The following is a 17277-nucleotide window of genomic DNA, read 5'->3' as shown; positions in this document are numbered from 1 at the left end:
AAATCGTAATACAATAGGTAATAATAATACGAAAAACCACTTTTTGAATGACAAATAAATCAATCAATATGATAATAAAATAATTTACATAAAATAAAGTTGAATTATGATTTACTGACCATATAAACTGGTTTAATTTTGATGCTGGATTTTTTTTTTAATTCTTCCTTCAAAAGGAAACTTTCAAATATTTCAAATGTTGTTCTCTACAAACTAAAATAAATATAGAAGATGTTCATTTTATGCTTGAAGTACGTTCAATCATTTACATTTTGCTGTTCAAACGAGTTTTGTATCCACATAAAAATATCGCGATGTCACTAAATATAAAAACGAAAATATTTAAAAAACAAAATCTGTCATAATCAAATATTGCCCCGCAAATTAAATGTCATAGAAAATCGGCTCGAACTTCTTTTATTTGGCAGATTATTAGTATTTTTTTTAAGTAGACAGGTGTTCTCTGGGTACCTACCCCAAACTGTTGGGTTAGTACACAAATACCTCGTTTAGTTGATTGGGTCAGTGCCTTAAATATTATTCTAAAAATACTCGTAGGTAGTAGCAGATATTTAAATGCAATAGTATCAACAAATACCTAATAAACTAATCACTTTTCTTTTATTTTAAACCTGTATCTTTACCGAAATAGTCCAATCGCGTTGTTGTAATAATGTGTTTTGACCGGTCATAGTAGCAATTACATACGTAGTTATCAAATTTATATTACCACATGGTATTTGTTTATCTCTCTTATATGTATTTACCTGTATGATTTCACTTGTTACTCTTGCGGAAAGAGGCTTTAATGAAAAAGGAAATCATAAAAAATGTAATTATGTAGGCTGTTATAACGATGTATAACACAAAGAATAGCGACCTAAATAATGCGTTGTTGACTCCATAATTATATAGTAGTACATATAATGGCATCAACTAATAATTACATTAGTTTGTACTCGATTTCATTTTCTCAATTTTTTTACTTCTCACTTAGATTACCAGCTTTCATCAATCTGATCAAATACATATAGGGACACAACTAGGCATTTTAGAGCCCAGAGCTGTAATGAAAAATAATAAATGATTGAAATGTAGATTAATATCTACAGCTACTTCTTATATAATCATTTATTTTCATCGGTGAACATATTAATAAAATATTCACAGTTCTAATAGAACATATTCATAAACATGTTTATTTTAAGAACAAATAAATAAATAAATGTATATTGTTTTTGAAAGGAATACAATACGATGTAGTTTTCAAATAATCCCACCGCTTTTTTTAGAAAATTCATCCAGAAATACTTATTGACCACTGACCGCTAATTTTACTATTTTTTTAATACGTTTTTCATCGTTATAATTTGAAAATATTTTTTTTTGATCAAACTAGTAGTATCAATCAAGTGTAACTCGATTAAAAAAAACATTTTTGGCTAGTAGAAACAAGTAAAATTCAGGATCACTACAACGTATTTCTTCCGCGAGTAATGTCCTCATTTTGCTCTTGAAATTTGCGTTACATTCGTGATTTTTGAAAACGTGAAGACATCATAGTTTGTACATTTAATTTTTGACATCTCATCAAAGATGAAGAAGAATATGGAAGTCTGGGCATTTACGGGGCTGACGACCGTCATAGGCTGGTTTAAGTTATCACTTTACACACGTGTAACATTCACCAATTCTACCCATTATTGACAACCACACTACTCAACATTTTGGAAGTTCTATATATATGAACCAGTTTCTAAACATTGTTCTTGAATCACTAGAACTTCACAAGAGACATCTATCGGTGAGATAAAAAGAAGCTTTTTATTAAGCAGAACCTCTTATATTAGTATGTGAGATCCGATCCTGGATTATAATCTCATGCATGAGAAACGCCAGAAAATATCATGATGCTATGTCAAAAAATAATATAAAGGGTCCGCCAAATAACTTTTTTTTTTCAAAAACAGGGCGCAAAACATCGAGTGTAGCTTCGGCTGTGTGGCACGTAGCGCCGTCCTGTTGAAACCAAATGTTGCCAATATCCTCCTCTTCAATTTTTGTGAACAAAAATCCGTTCAACATGGCCCGATAACGATCGCCATTGACTGTAACGGCCACTCCTTGCTCATTTTCAAAGAAAAATGGCCCAATTATGCCTCTGGACCAAAATCCGCACCAAACAGTGACTCGTTTTGGGTGTACCGGCTTTTCAATGTATGCGTGCGGGTTTTCTGTGCCCCAAATACGACAATTTTGCTTGTTTACATACCCGCCAAGATCAAAATGAGCTTCATCCGAAAAGATGATTTTTTTGGCAAAATCGGCATCTTCTGTAAGTCGATCGCAGGCCCACTCAGCGAAGCGAAAACGCATTGGATGGTCAGTTGGCTTCAACTCCTGAACCAATTGGACTTTGTATGGCGTCATACCAAGGTCTTTATGCAAAATTCGTCTCAATGATGTCTCCGAAATGTTCAATTGTTGAGAACGACGGTGAATTGATGTTGATGGCGCTTCACGCACACTTTCTGCCACAACATCGATATTCTCGGGTGTACGCACTGTTTTTGGCTTTTCACGCTTTGGTTTATCGATGAGGATGCCAGTTTCTTTCACTTTTTTCACAAGATAACGAACATACGGAGCTGACGGTGCTTCTCTTCTTCCAAAAACCGTACGCAATTTTCGCACACATTCTGCAACATTACCATGATTTTCAAAGTAATGTCGCAATATTTCCCAGCGTTGTTCAAGCGTATACACAACCATATTCGCTCAGCGGAAGGATAAAACTAATTATCTGTCAAATCAGACATGAGCTAAGTGTTACCATTCACGAAATAAGCACTAGTTGAAAAAAAAAACTTTAGATGGCGGACCCTATATAATAACTCCTATAATTGGAGACAATCCAATTTTTGGACACACTCAAAATGTTTGTATATTTTCGCTAATAAACATATCCGTTCCGTTTTGCCTTTTTTAAAAAATAATTATTACTGATAGCGAAATAACCTTTGTTGACTGTATATTTTTAAGATTACAATATCATAGATAGACGAACAGATTTTTTCTTTATTTACGTTCAGAAATTATGTTACTGTCACCATGCAGAACTATTGTATAGGAGCTATAATAACTGTATTGGAGATACGTTAGCTCCTGTAGCCCCTATATACTGGCAAATGTTTTCAAACATTTGCATATAACGGATCATCCGGTTTTCTTATAATAATACTATTAAATTTAGTTACTTATCGTCACACTATCACATAGAGATACAATTAACAACTAAACATTATATATTTACAGAGATAGGAACATAGATTAACGGGATTGCCTGGCATTAATTCGTATATAAATTAGTAGTGCAGTGTGTGCGCGCTAGACGTGATGAAGAGAAAAATCATCCAACAAGTTTTATATTAAAGATGAAAATGGATAACGAAAGAATGACGAAGAAAGTATGTGTGGCGATTGTGACCAGAAGAACAGAACGAGGACGACCGAAAAAGACATGGCACGATCAGATCAATCAAAACCTAAATTATGTGGTGTCAAATGTCTGCGTAATCGGAGGGTATGTATCACTAGATACAGTGGCGTGTACAGAAAATTAAATAGGGTAGGCAGTAAAGGTAGGCAGTGAGGTAAGCTGATACTATTTAGTAAGGTAAGGTAGGTACTGGTTGCGTTTTTATATGTCACGTGGGTAGTTAGGATAGGCACTACTTTTCTGCCCATGACTAGATGTATGTATGTGAAGGAAGAGAGGAATCTACGTCAGGACAGAACAGTGTGGCGTTCCATCCTCTCTGCTCCCTTGTGGTGAAACGGCTTGATAGTAGTAGTAGTAGTGATAAATATATATATATATATATATATATATATATATATATATATATATATATATATATATATATATATATATATATATATATATATATATATATATATATATATATATATATATATATATATATATATATATATATATATATACACTTGGGTCTGTTTTTATGTGAATCTTTTTATGCGATTTTGAAGTTATGCGATTTTCAAATGTAATGGAACCTATCCCTTATTTTTGTATGTAGTTCAAGTCTTTTTTATGCGAATTCGCATAAAAAAATCTAAAATTTAGACTAGTGCAGGTTACAACCGTTAAAGTGTGCTTGTGTCACTGGCACAAAGTTAAGCTCAAATCTCACATCGTATTCAAGAAATACTTTATTGGAAAAAACAGAAAAAGCACTTGTAATTTGGATTGAAGATGTATCTCAAAAACTATTTCCCATATGTGGATATTCAATTAAGAAAAAAGCTCCATATAAAAAAAGACCTATATATATATATATATATATATATATATATATATATATATATATATATATATATATATATATATATATATATATATATATATATATATATATATATATATATATATATATATATATATATATATATATATATATATATATATATATATATATATATATATATATATTTATATATATATATATATATATATATATATATATATATATATATATATATATATATATATAATATATATATATATATATATATATATATATATATATATATATATATATATATATATATATATATATATATATATAAATATATATATATATATATATATATATATATATATATATATATATATATATATATATATATATATACATATATAAATTCTCTCTCTATCAGATTATGTTGCAAAGCACCTCGGGGAATATGTCACTGAATATTTGGATATTAGAGATCGAGTGACATAAATAATGAGAGCTGTGATTTACAGCCTCCACTTTCCAATGTAGGAATAATTAATTATAATGACTCTCCCGTTACTTGTGCTGTCGAGTGTCGAGACTCTAACGAGTTCCTCGGAGAATCGATCACTCGTGTTCATATTGATTACCCAAGAACGACACAAAATCTTTCATCATTAAAATACCGTCTGCAAAAAATACGAGCATTTTTCTATTTTAAATAGACACACATTTATCTTAAAAAAATAAAATAGAAATCGCTTTTTAGGCCGAGACCTCGAACGCTCAAATCACAACGCTTTCGGCTGCGCTGAGGGCTGGACGATTTTCTGCCCTTTTTTTAAAGAAATCTAGTGTAAAAGAAATATAGTGCTATATTTTCAAGAATATTTAAGATATTAAATCGGATAAGTTGATATATCGTAGTCATACAGGAGAAAGCGATCAAGTGAATTTTTTTTTACAAAAACGTTATCATTGACTATTTGATATCTTACTAGCTTTATATTGCCCTGAAAAAATCCCAAAGCGATTTTAAACTTGGAAGTATAATATATTGACTTGTTGAAAATGACTAACTGCATCGATGTTTATTTTGTTGCCAAGCAAAATTTTGGGGCGCTTATGTTATTAGTTTGGGCATGACATTTCATATTCACATCTTAAGGACTAATTTTATTTGGACGGTACAATTTGTACATATACTCCCAGAGTATCATATCATAGTCATACAGGAGAAAATGACCAAGTGCATTTTTTACAAACATGTGATTATTGACTATTTGATATCTCACTAGCTTAATATTGCCTTCAAAAAATCCCAAAGCGATTTTAAACTTAGAAGTATAATATATTGACTTGTTAAAAATGACTAACTGCATTGATGTTTATTTTCTTGCCAAGCAAAAGTGACTTAAATGTCCCTCCTGAACATTTTACGTTTTGTTAGTTGGTCACTTTCTTCCTTACGACTACGATATGCGCCTTCTTTTTTAGAATCCGAATAAGTGATTATCTAAAAAATAATGATTTTTGAGTTGATACAGTTTTGATCTAGGTGCGATATTATTTATGTTAAGGTACTTATCTATTATATTCTGTCCTAAGGTACATATCGATATCACAATAGCATTGAACGTGGAAAACAGAACACAGTAATGCTTATTTCCTAACAATTGGAAAGTGTTTGAAATAAAAAGCACCGGAAATGTAACTATGATTAGTTTGCACTCGGATAGGAATGACAACTGAAACTAATTTGTTAATGCGAGTGTACCTATCTATTCGTCGATTATGATATATGGTATGTTGATGGCTAGTGTTGATTTCATTCTAGGAACATCGTCCTTTCATTCTATAGGCTAATTACCAACTGTAATTTCTTATGTCCTTACTAATGACTGTCAATATTCGATACATTGAAGGAATAATGATTCATTCAATATTGCCAAGGAAGAGAAAAAGTCCAAATGGACAATCACACTATTCGGCTATCCAAACTCAAAACACAGTAAGGAACATTTTTTGTAGTACATTTTTGGACTAAGTAGATGCTACTTAGTCCAAAAATGTAAAAAAAAGTACCTACCAAAAAAAATATCCTGACAAACAGCAGTTAGAACTACGATCTTTTTTCATCAATTGATTCGGCCGTCATTTTGTGGTAAAATCTATCCGTTTTTTGTTTAAGTTTTGAAAATGATGCGGAATGCATGGAAACACGTGTCGCAAAAGATTTTAAGAAAAAGTGATAATTTTTTTAAAAAATAAACACTATAATGCCACTTAATGAGTTTTATTTCAATACACACTACTAGTTTTGAAAACTAACAGAAGTTTTCATCTACATGCACCTGTAGATAAAAACGTCTGTTAGTTTTCGAAACTAGTCGTGTATATTGAAATAAGAGGTTTTGAAGATGAAAACGTCTGTTAGTTTTCGAAACTAGTCGTGTGTATTAAAATAAGACTCATAAAGTGGTATTAATATTACCTGTATGACTTTATCCGATTTGTCAATATCTTAAAGATTTTTCAAAATATAGCACTGTATGTTCCTTTTGGCGAATAAAAGAGTTCGATTCTCTCTGCCTACCCCTTCGAGAAGTGGCGTGATGGTTAGTTAGTTAGTATGAAATAGTTTAATGTAAATATTCTTTAATATGCATAGTCCAATCATAAAAGAAAACAGGAAACTTCTATTACATAAGGCGACATCACTATACGTTTTTCGTCTCTCCGGAAGTTTTTTGGGTGGTATCATACATGGTAAAAATAGTGAAGGACATTGGTAACATAAACCAAGGTAGGACACAAAATGCCGAACCCTCTTCTAGTGGAACGGAAGGTCTGCTGATGACAGTCAACAGTCCGCCTTCTCCTGAGGAGTGCAACGTGGTTCCCTCCCAGCAATGAGCAAATGCTGAGAAGTTCCTGATTGGCCCATACTAGATTATCCCTCCTGTTCCCAACACAGATTCAAATAAAACATATTGAATTAGCTAGAATAAAAAAAAATCCACTAAATGATCTATAAACCTTGTACATAATAAGGTAGGTACATGGGTACATGTAAATAATAAATGCAATTTCCATCTAAAAATTAACAAAAGTTTTTTTTTAGTTGATACTCTTTTGATCTAGGGGTGCGATATAATTATAATTATTGTAGGTAAAATCATTATGCAATGATAAAAATGGCTGAAAGTAAACCATGAATTTGTGATCATACTTTCTAATTTATTATCTGTATTTTTTCCAAAGATAAATATTTATATATACAGTGGAACCTCTCATAAGGAGCATAATTCGTTACAAAATCTTTCTCGTTAAGCGAAACACCTTTTGTTTTGACTGGCGCAGAAGCCCCGCCCCGGCTCACAAGTTTATGTCGTGAAAAGGGGGCTTATAATAATAATAATAATTTGGATAATTTGTATAGCGCCATTTTCGTAAAATAATACCTCAAGGGCGCTTATAAAGACATAGATAATAATAATAATAATAGGATGATGATGATAATGATATACAAAAAAATAAATGGATTAAAACGTCTTCAAACGGTCTCGGGCTGTCGAGTCTGGAGCGGGGAAAAGATGACAAATTAAAACGCCTTCCTCTTGATCCTATGGGCTGGAAAATGGCCAAGGTGTTGGGCAGGACGCCTTCTTGAGCGATGGTCGTCACGCTGGAGGGCAGCTTGTTGAGCTCCTCGTCATTGTGGATGGCCAACTTCCAACTTCCAGACTAGCACAGTCGGGTTCAACACAGTTCAAACGGGACTTCGCTTTTATCCTCTTTTGACGCCTTTCCGTTATCCGACATGATTGTTTTGTCTCTGAGGTTTTCGTAGTTCGATTTCATCAAATTTAACCGTTTAAGCACACGTTCTAGGATCGTTATTGTCTTTGCACATTTTTATTGCAGTCATTTATTCCCGAGAAGGTAGGGGTTTCGGATGAATACACTATGGTCGTAACGTACCCTTAAGGGACTAACACAAAGCACTTTTTAACGCCCGATGGCCACATGTGTTCATTCGGCACAGATTCTTAGAAATACACTTTTTATGTAACTCATGCGAAATGTCGCTCGATAAGAGATCAACTTTTTCACATTTTTTTGTTCGCTATGCGAATTACTCGTTTTGAGAGGTTCCACTGTATTTGTTTTGACATCTCAACATATCGGCTGTCCAAACTTAAAACACAGTAAGGGACATTTTTTTGTAGTAGGTTTTTTTGCATTTTTGGACTAAGTAGAATCTACTTAGTCCAAAAATGCAAAAAAAAATGTACAACAAAAAAAAGTCCCCAACTGTGTTTTGAGTTTAGACAGCTGATATGTAGGTAGGCTTACCATAATTATGAAGTTCCAAACAGGGAAAGGTAGTGAAAAACATTTTACATCATCGGGTGTGTTATGTGGCGTATCCCTTTACGTATCTGCTTTATAGAGTTGTAATAGCAGTAGTGTGGATTCGTTTCTGTGACGCCATTCATTACCAACTTACGAAAACAACGTTCTTAGGAAGGCGAATTTTGCAAAAGAAAATGATGAATGATAATATTGATTATATCGGCTGTTATAAACACTTCAAGAGTCTTACAAAATGCTTTATAGATTGAGTATGTCAAATTAGATATTCCTCCCGAGTGATAATATCCTATTAGTAATTATTTGTCTGCGCGTACGACGATGCTTAGGAATGCTTTTCTAACCTGTTCTCGAACTATCCTCCAAGGGGGCATTAAACAAACGTTCTTGGCTTTAAGGGTTATTTCATTAGGCTGCGTCGTGTTTCATTGCGAAAAGTAAAACTTTAAAAAATATTTTTGGTCAAGGAGATTGAGCGAAATTCTTCAGGACCTGATCGTGGGCATTTTTGATTAGATGTATGGATGTAAAGAAAGCTTCAAGTGTATGCCAGGACAGACGACTGTGGTGTTTCATCCTCTCTACCCCTTCAGGCTTTTTTTTTTTTTTTTCTTTATTTAAAATTCTTTTGCATTACATAAATTCAAAAACAAAAAATATTTATAAAAAATAAAAATAAATACAAAAAAAGATCCCACAAAGGCATGGCCTGTGTGTGGGTATACAAAATAAATAGTCATAGTACAGGGTATAAGGGTATAGGTTTCTAAGTATAATTAGTTAATACAAAATACAAAAAACTTAAATTAAATACAAAAAAAAAATAAAAATAAAAATACTTGACTCTCAGTGAGCAATTTTTTATTTTATTTTTTTTTTTAATTAAAACTTAAACATAAAAAAGATGACAAGGTAAAAAAGTAAAAAGCTAGCGATCATGTTCTAAATGAAAAAGGAACTTAAATCTGTCTCTTTTATAAATAATCTAAGCAAATTTTTTAATTTACACGAACTTAGGGAATTAACATCTAACAAATAGTCTTTGTGGATTAAGTTGAACAGTTTTGGAGCTATGAAAAATGAGTGTCTTTGCGCAAGTCTGGATTTACAAAAAGGGATTTCTAATAAATTATTAATTCGTTGGCTAGATCTATTATTATTTTTAGGAAATAAATGTTGGCGCAAATAAACATATTTTAGACACTGTTGGCAATAGATTTCTCGTAGCTCCAAAAGTTCGGCTTCCTGAAATAATTGGTTGGAAGGAAAAGTAGAATTATTTTTAAGCATGATTTTAATAATAAGTTTTTGGACTGTTTCTAAAGGCTTTAAATGAATATTGAATGCTCCCCTCCATCCAATTATTCCATAACAAAGAGAAGACTGTACAAGTGCATGATAGACCATTTTGTTGGTGTTAGGATGGACATAGCTAGACATTAGCTTGATTATCATAAATTGATAACGTAGTAAAAAAGAATACTAAAATAATTTTCACATAATTACTCAATGTAGAAAAATTAACTGAATAATAAGAGGATGCATCTTTTTTTAATGTGTTAGATGAAAATATCAATGCAAATAATTAATACTATTTGAAAAAAACTGCATATTTTAGATTATGGGATATATCAGTTATACGATATTTTAGTAAGTATACGAGTTCTTAAATGTAATACAATTTAAAGTTGACATTATGAACTAAACGTAAAGTAAAATCAAATTAAATGTAAACTAGTTAGTTCTTATTTGAGTTAGTATTCACTAACGTATATAAGAAATATATAGTAGCAAAAAAATTAAAATAAAACATGTTACCAAAATAGCTATGTACCTTACGTCTTCTTCCTCGAACTATTATCCGCATCCGATGGTGCATAGGGCATTGCATCATCTAAACGCAGTGTTATCTTAACATTGCTTACATCATTTGGTGCGGATAAAGATTTAAAGAAGACATGACGCTTTTTTTAAAAATAAAATTGAATTGCTAAAATCGTACAATTATCATTAGACATGACAGTTTTTTTTATATTACTATAAGTGAAAACTTGTAATTGGATTTTTTTTATGTTTTATTATATTTTGTAAATATTCTGTTGGTTATTCCAATAAATCCGTCTACCTCCGTGGTGTAGTGGTCAGCGCGTTTGGCTGGGGTGTAAAAATAAATATGGGTGATTTTCACTGTCATGTTTATTTAATATCACCCTGGACTGGTGTACAAGAACAAGAAATAACGATCAAGATAACACTGCGTTGCTACAATGCAGTGCCCTATGCACCATTGGGATTGAAAAAATCCAGTAAATAAATTAGGTAGGCACTTTTTAGCAAAAAATGCATAAGTAGGTACACGGGTAAAATGTATAATGGCAACATATAGTATATCTATAGTATGTAACATACCTTGGTGAATGATTCCTTCCTGTTAGGGGGTTCGACGTCCATAAAACTAGTTTTGATTGGAGTCGCAGTCGCCTTCCACACGACCACTTCGGCAAGAACGCACTAACGAGTGACCCGGGCGGCGTATGGCGGGCGCGGAGTCGCGGGCTTGCGAGAGACGACAAGAGAGGAGTTAGCACAGTCCACGGCGAGCCCACCGAACAGACTGACTTATAGTACCGGTCGCGATCTGATTTTGTTGAAATATTGGTAAATTTACATCGAAGCCAGGGACTTTAAACTGATTTTTATTTTTTAAACATATAACAAACATATCGTAGTCGTACAGGAGAAAGTGGCCAACTAACCAAATGTAAAATGTTCAGGAGGGCCATTTAAGTCATTTTTGCTTGGCAAGAAAATAAACATCAATGCAGTTAGTCATTTTTAACAAGTCAATATATTATACTTCCAAGTTTAAATTCCTTTGGGATTTTTTTCAGGGCTATATTAAGCTAGTAAGATATCAAATGATCAAGAATCACGTTTTTGTAAAAAATGCACTTGGTCACTTTCTCCTGTATGACTACGATATTACATATCGCTCACTCCTTTCAACAACGAATATATTTTTAAAAAAAAAGATTTTTCAGGAGATCGTTTTTAAAGTTTAAAAATATAATTAAATGTATAAAAATAAATATCAAGCCTCTTATTGAACTTTTTAGTACGCAACAGATCTTTTTAGGTAAAACCTGAATGTTTTTTCTCCATTTGAAAAATATTTAGTACATTTAAAAAAAATAATAAAACATTACCTTTTCTTCAAAATGCAAAAACAACACTTTCTGTCCTGTAGCGGGTAAATATTAAGTTAAAAATATTCCGCTTTTGCTGGGATATAGTACATTTTCTGAGCATTCCGAAAACATGCACAACCGAAAATTGACAGTTTTTGATATAAGACGTTGTTGAAAGGAGTGAGCGATATGTGGAGGTCCTCACCATTATAAACGATTTTAAGTAATCAGGAATTTTAGCTTGTAAAACTGTTACGTTTTGGTGCGATATAATGATTTCATATTGGTTTTACACAGGATTGGTCACGTTTTGTAACAACTTTAATGAAGATTTCGATAGAATACAATAAACAGAACAGATTTGCATTTAAAGGATTTTTGTGCAATATTGGAAATGTTTTGTTTTATGGGCATGTGGAAATATTTGCCCATATTTTTTAAAAAGACAATGTATAGTTATTTTTTTAATTTAGTGAATAATGGAGAACACTATAGAACTACGATTACTGACTTCTTGAATTTTCGTACCTCAGGTGAATGGCATTGATGTGACAAAGCTGTGTTTCAACAAGATGGTGCAACACGCCACAATCAATTTATTGAGGAAATATAAATTTGAAAAACTAAAAAAAAGCACTCATATACACATGAAAAAAACATCGCTGATCTAGTAAAAATTGTCGTCTACCTATTAATAAAATTAATTATAATTTGTAACATCTGCCTCAATACGTCATGGAGAACCGTTGCACGATAAGTAACACCGGGAGATACAGAAAATAACAAAAAAATTATGAAAAAAAAACATTTACATGTTATTTAACCCTTTGATTACGAAAATCATTTTGGATTTCGGTACTCTAGCGAGAAATACCAGATTCGTCGGATCTGACGTCATGATTTATAAAAGTATCAAATAGATTTTAGACAGTATGTTAGGAATACCTTCGTGCTTGTGCAAAAATTTTCGATTCATATTATGTTTTTTTTTTAATAAGTACAAAATAAATACATCAAAATGTAGAAATATTGATCATTTACATTTTACAATTAGTTTCAATATTACAAAAAATGAAGTTAACAAAAATACTTGAAAAAAAACGAGAAAAACTAAGAACATTAAACCAATTTTGTTTCCGCGAAAAGTAAGCTGTATAAAGCAGTGATATTATTAAAAATATACATTTTTACGTATCAAGGTTTATAAATAATATGCAAAAAATTATACAAATATAATACATTTACTGCATAACTATTTTTTTGTTTGTTTTGTTAATTACACGCACCCCTACACTATTACTTTCATCGCCGGATGTCGGCGAGTCGTTTGATCTCCAGTGTTATGCGTACTGCTTAAAAAGGAGGTGGGCATTAAGCGAACGGCATTCACTTGTTAGTCATTTAGTTAGTGATTAAAAAGTCATACCATAAAAATAAAACAAAAACATAAAAGAAAGAGGTGAATTTTTAATTAACTCTTTTAGAGGTATCCTCTCTTAAAGTATCTTTAAGCGTTTCAAAGAAGCTCGTTTGGTTAGTGATTTTTTTAACGTTGCATACATTTAGTCAGGGCTTTTTTTTAAAACAAAAAAGATCCCGAAACTCTTATAAACCCTCGGAAAAGGTCTCGGAACTTACTTTAAAAAATATATTCAAATATCATTTGAATATTCATTACAACACCATATTTTATCATTTTGACAAATTATATAAATGTAGATTGTAATTACGTAAGCATAAACATTGTTTCGTCTAATTGATGTTGACAATTTAAAAAAAAAAATCCATGAAAAAAGGTGCCGGAACGCCGTTCTACCGCGTTACATGAAAAAACGTCCCGCATTTAGTTGAATAAAATCCATATTTTCGTCGCACCGAAGATAAAACGATGGCTCAGAGTGTTAAATTATCGAACACATTTTACTTTTGAACTATTTATTTTTAAATCGTGTTTTTTTTTGGTATGGTAACCCAAGAAATCCTGGTAACCAAAGGGTTAAATTAAATAAACTCATGACTTATGTTGACATTATGCAAAAATTATATATTCGGTTGCTTTCCTCGTTTAGTGAAACGGGTCTTAGTGATAACTACAACACTCCCATCGAATTGAGGGTGTTCTAACCGAGAATTATTTGGTTGACTTAATTTAACCTAACCTATATTCTGTATTTTTTTTGACATCTCAACATAGATAAAGAATAATATAAAAGTGGGGCATTTGCAGGGCTTACAACAGGTAATGTGGTCATAGCTAATAACTGGTCAAATTAAAAGCTACATAAAAAAATTAAATCATGTACTTCACAGATATTTTACCCCTATTATTTTTAAATTATTTATACTTTAACTATTAAACAAAAAAATTGAGGTAAAATAACTGTGAACAGAGTGTGTTCAGGTGGGTCTCAAGTATGTAAATTTAATCCAAGATTCGGACCTTGCATACTAATAGAAATAATCTTTGCTTAATAAAAGCTTTCCTTATTCTAATTCTAATAAAAATGGCTGTTGTGAACTCACATGTACTATGTCATGAGTCCGATACAGAGTTCCAAAAATTTTATCATCAAAACTATGGTTATCAATCATGGGTAGAATTAAGCATAAATAAGTAGAACCAAGCATAGGTTTGGTCGGTAAGACGGTCGTAAGCCCTGTAAATGCCCAGACTTCCGTATCTTTCTTCATCTATGTCAAGATGTCAAAAAAAGTAAAAAATAACTCCTAAGTGGAGAGTCCAGATTTGTGAACGATTATTTGGACACTCTAAGTGTTGTAACCTATATTTAGTAAATTAAAAGGATTGTTAACTTTGTGGTATGGTAATATAACTCTCCTTATCATTCATCTTTTACTTTTTGTTACTTAAAAAGACTACTTCATGACTGCCGGTTTTAGAATAACCATTCCATGCTCAGGACAAATGTAAACTACAAAAGTGTTTTGTTAGCAAAAGAACAAGAGTTTTGAGAACAAAGGGGTGTCGGAAGTCCCAAAAGAGATGGTCCCACGACATAGTCACTGTGGGGGGTAGAAACTGGCTGCAAGCAGCAATGCCAGAGGAAATGGAAAGAAGGCGAAGAGGCTTATATCCAGCAGTGGAGGACATAGGGCTCATGAGGAAGAAGAAGAAGAAGTAAGTACCTGTGCACTTGTGCAAAGTGAACTCATGGCGGATCCGGCCACATAGAAACCATTTATATTGTATGCCTGAATCGTAAATTTGTTTATATTATGAATATAATTCAGAATTTTCTCGACAGTTGAATAATTATTTTGCCTCGACTACTTCGGGGAATCGTTTTGTAGCATGGATTTTTTTAACTGTAAAATCCAAGAAATATCATTTTTAACAGTTAGGCCGGAATAATAATCGAACCCCATTCGTTTATTTATTTATTACCTTGTATTTACATTTTTACACCTTTAATTTTATTTAAATAAATATTTTGTTTTGATTATTGCCAGAAATACTTTAATTTTGTGCTATTTCTATGAGTCTAAGAGGCTCATTATTAGAAATAGGTATCAAATTGTGGTAGAGTGGGTTCAAACCGAGAAACTCTGACTCGAGAGTGACATTAGTGTCTAGACCACGGTACCACACTTGATCTTCGTCTTCGAGAAAATCAATGGGTAGGAATTAAAATATTTCGCGTACATTTTGTAAATACAGAAAATTATAATGAAATAGAAAAAAGAATGCCCTATTTCGGGACTCGAACCAGGGATATCCAAATGTAGGGACCGCTGCTCTACCGAGTGAGCTAAATAATCGAAAGATTTTTATATATTTCTTCCTTTGCCCTCCTTATTATCGTCTTTTGTTAATTTATGTTTCTTTTTAAATGTCAATTTGTAATTTATGTTTTTTTAAATGTTCAAGTACTATCTGCCCACTGATTGCAAACGGCTATATATGGTATCAAACGTTTTGATCAATATCACTAGTCCGTCTTTGGTCGGTTGGAAGATATTGCTTTTTAGCAATAAGCCCGCCAATGTACTTTTTATTTTCTGTACATGAAGTTTAAATAAATAAATAAATAAATAAAATAAATAAATAAGTATTCTGTTTTTTTTTTAGTTCGCCTTTGTAGTGTAAATATCAGTACGCTCGGCTACCGTACTGGATGTCCCGGGTTCGATTCCCAGACGAGGGTCAAATAAATATAAGTGATTTTTTCAATCTAATATTTATTCAATACTACTCTGGACTGGTACCTGCAGCGGAGGGCTGATCAACTTTCCTTCATGCGTTAACGATCAAGATAACTGTGCACCATCGGAGGCGAATAAGGGTTTGAAGAAGAAGATTTTTGAGTAAAACATGAGTAGGTATGATCATTAATTTTTCCGAGATATAATTATTTGATGTTATTTTAATTATTTAAATGTTCTTGCTTATTTATCCACGTCAAATGATTAATTTTCATTTAATTTATTTAATAAAAAGATAATTTGTAAAAAAAAATACTTTTCAATTTTAACGTAGAACTTATTATTGAATTAATTTAAATAAAAGTATGACGATGTTAACTAATGAAGTAATAATTTAAAGTATTTTAAATAAATTATAAGTAATTGTAAAATATTACAAAGTAAATGCCGATCATTAGTCGAGAATAATAAATAATCGAGTACGTATTACAAACAAAATATAAAAAAATTAAAATAAATTGTAACAATATATAGCTTATCTATAAAAAAATAGTAAAGTGAAAAGGTTAGATACTAAATGAGTTATTAAAAAAGATTATTCCATATCTAATTTTTTTGTATGAATCCGCCGAGTTGTGACGAAAATATGAAATTTTCATGTCGTTGCCTTGAAACAAGACTCGGTTCGCGAGCACAAAGTTTAATGTTCTGTGTGACCAAAAATATGTACCTACAGAAAGCTACATTTGTATGCATTCAATTACACAATCAGTTTTTATCAAATGTATTTTTGATCAGTATATAGCTGGTTAAATGCCAAAGGATTACAACAAAAAAAAATAAAAAACTCTTTATTCCAAAAATGGTATCTATACCGTCAACATTTTCACATTCGAAAGACACCCTCATGGGTGTTCGATCCCAGGTTCGATTCCTAGGGGGGGTCCAATAAATATAAGTAATTTTTTAATCTTATATTTATTCAATATTACCCTGGACGGGTACCTGAAGTGGAGGGCTGATCACCTTTCCTGCGTTTACTATATGATACAGTGCCCTATGCACCATTGGGGTGCGGATAAGGGTTTGAATGAATGATTTTTTCAATCTAATGTTTATTCAATAGGTATTACCCTGGATTGGTACCTAACACTGGTAGATAACACTGCGTTTAGTATATGATGCAGTGCCCTATGCACCATTGGGGTGCGGATAAGGGTTTAAGAATAAAATAAATATATGAATAC

The 17277-nt window shown here is 31.8% G+C and overlaps 1 protein-coding gene across 2 annotated transcripts in view; it reads right to left on the bottom strand.

Annotated features, from left to right (window-relative positions):
• Positions 1-11299, bottom strand: part of LOC148304422 (aminopeptidase N-like) — a 44508-nt gene extending 33209 nt beyond the window's left edge. The window contains exon 1 of one of the 2 annotated variants that reach the window (XM_088268336.1): positions 11088-11299. The gene's annotated coding sequence lies outside the window, so the exon portion shown is untranslated. Of the gene's footprint in view, positions 1-119; positions 243-11087 lie in introns of those variants that run through there. The other variant, XM_088268338.1, reaches the window with a different exon arrangement.
• Between the last annotated feature and the right edge of the window lie 5978 nt (positions 11300-17277).

This window comes from Brachycentrus maculatus, unplaced genomic scaffold (genome assembly GCF_059751285.1).
Source record: "Brachycentrus maculatus isolate JH-2025_06_01 unplaced genomic scaffold, ASM5975128v1 h1tg000320l, whole genome shotgun sequence".
In the NCBI taxonomy this organism is placed as follows: Eukaryota; Metazoa; Arthropoda; class Insecta; order Trichoptera; family Brachycentridae; genus Brachycentrus; species Brachycentrus maculatus.
This window is presented reverse-complemented; position numbering and strand designations above follow the sequence as displayed.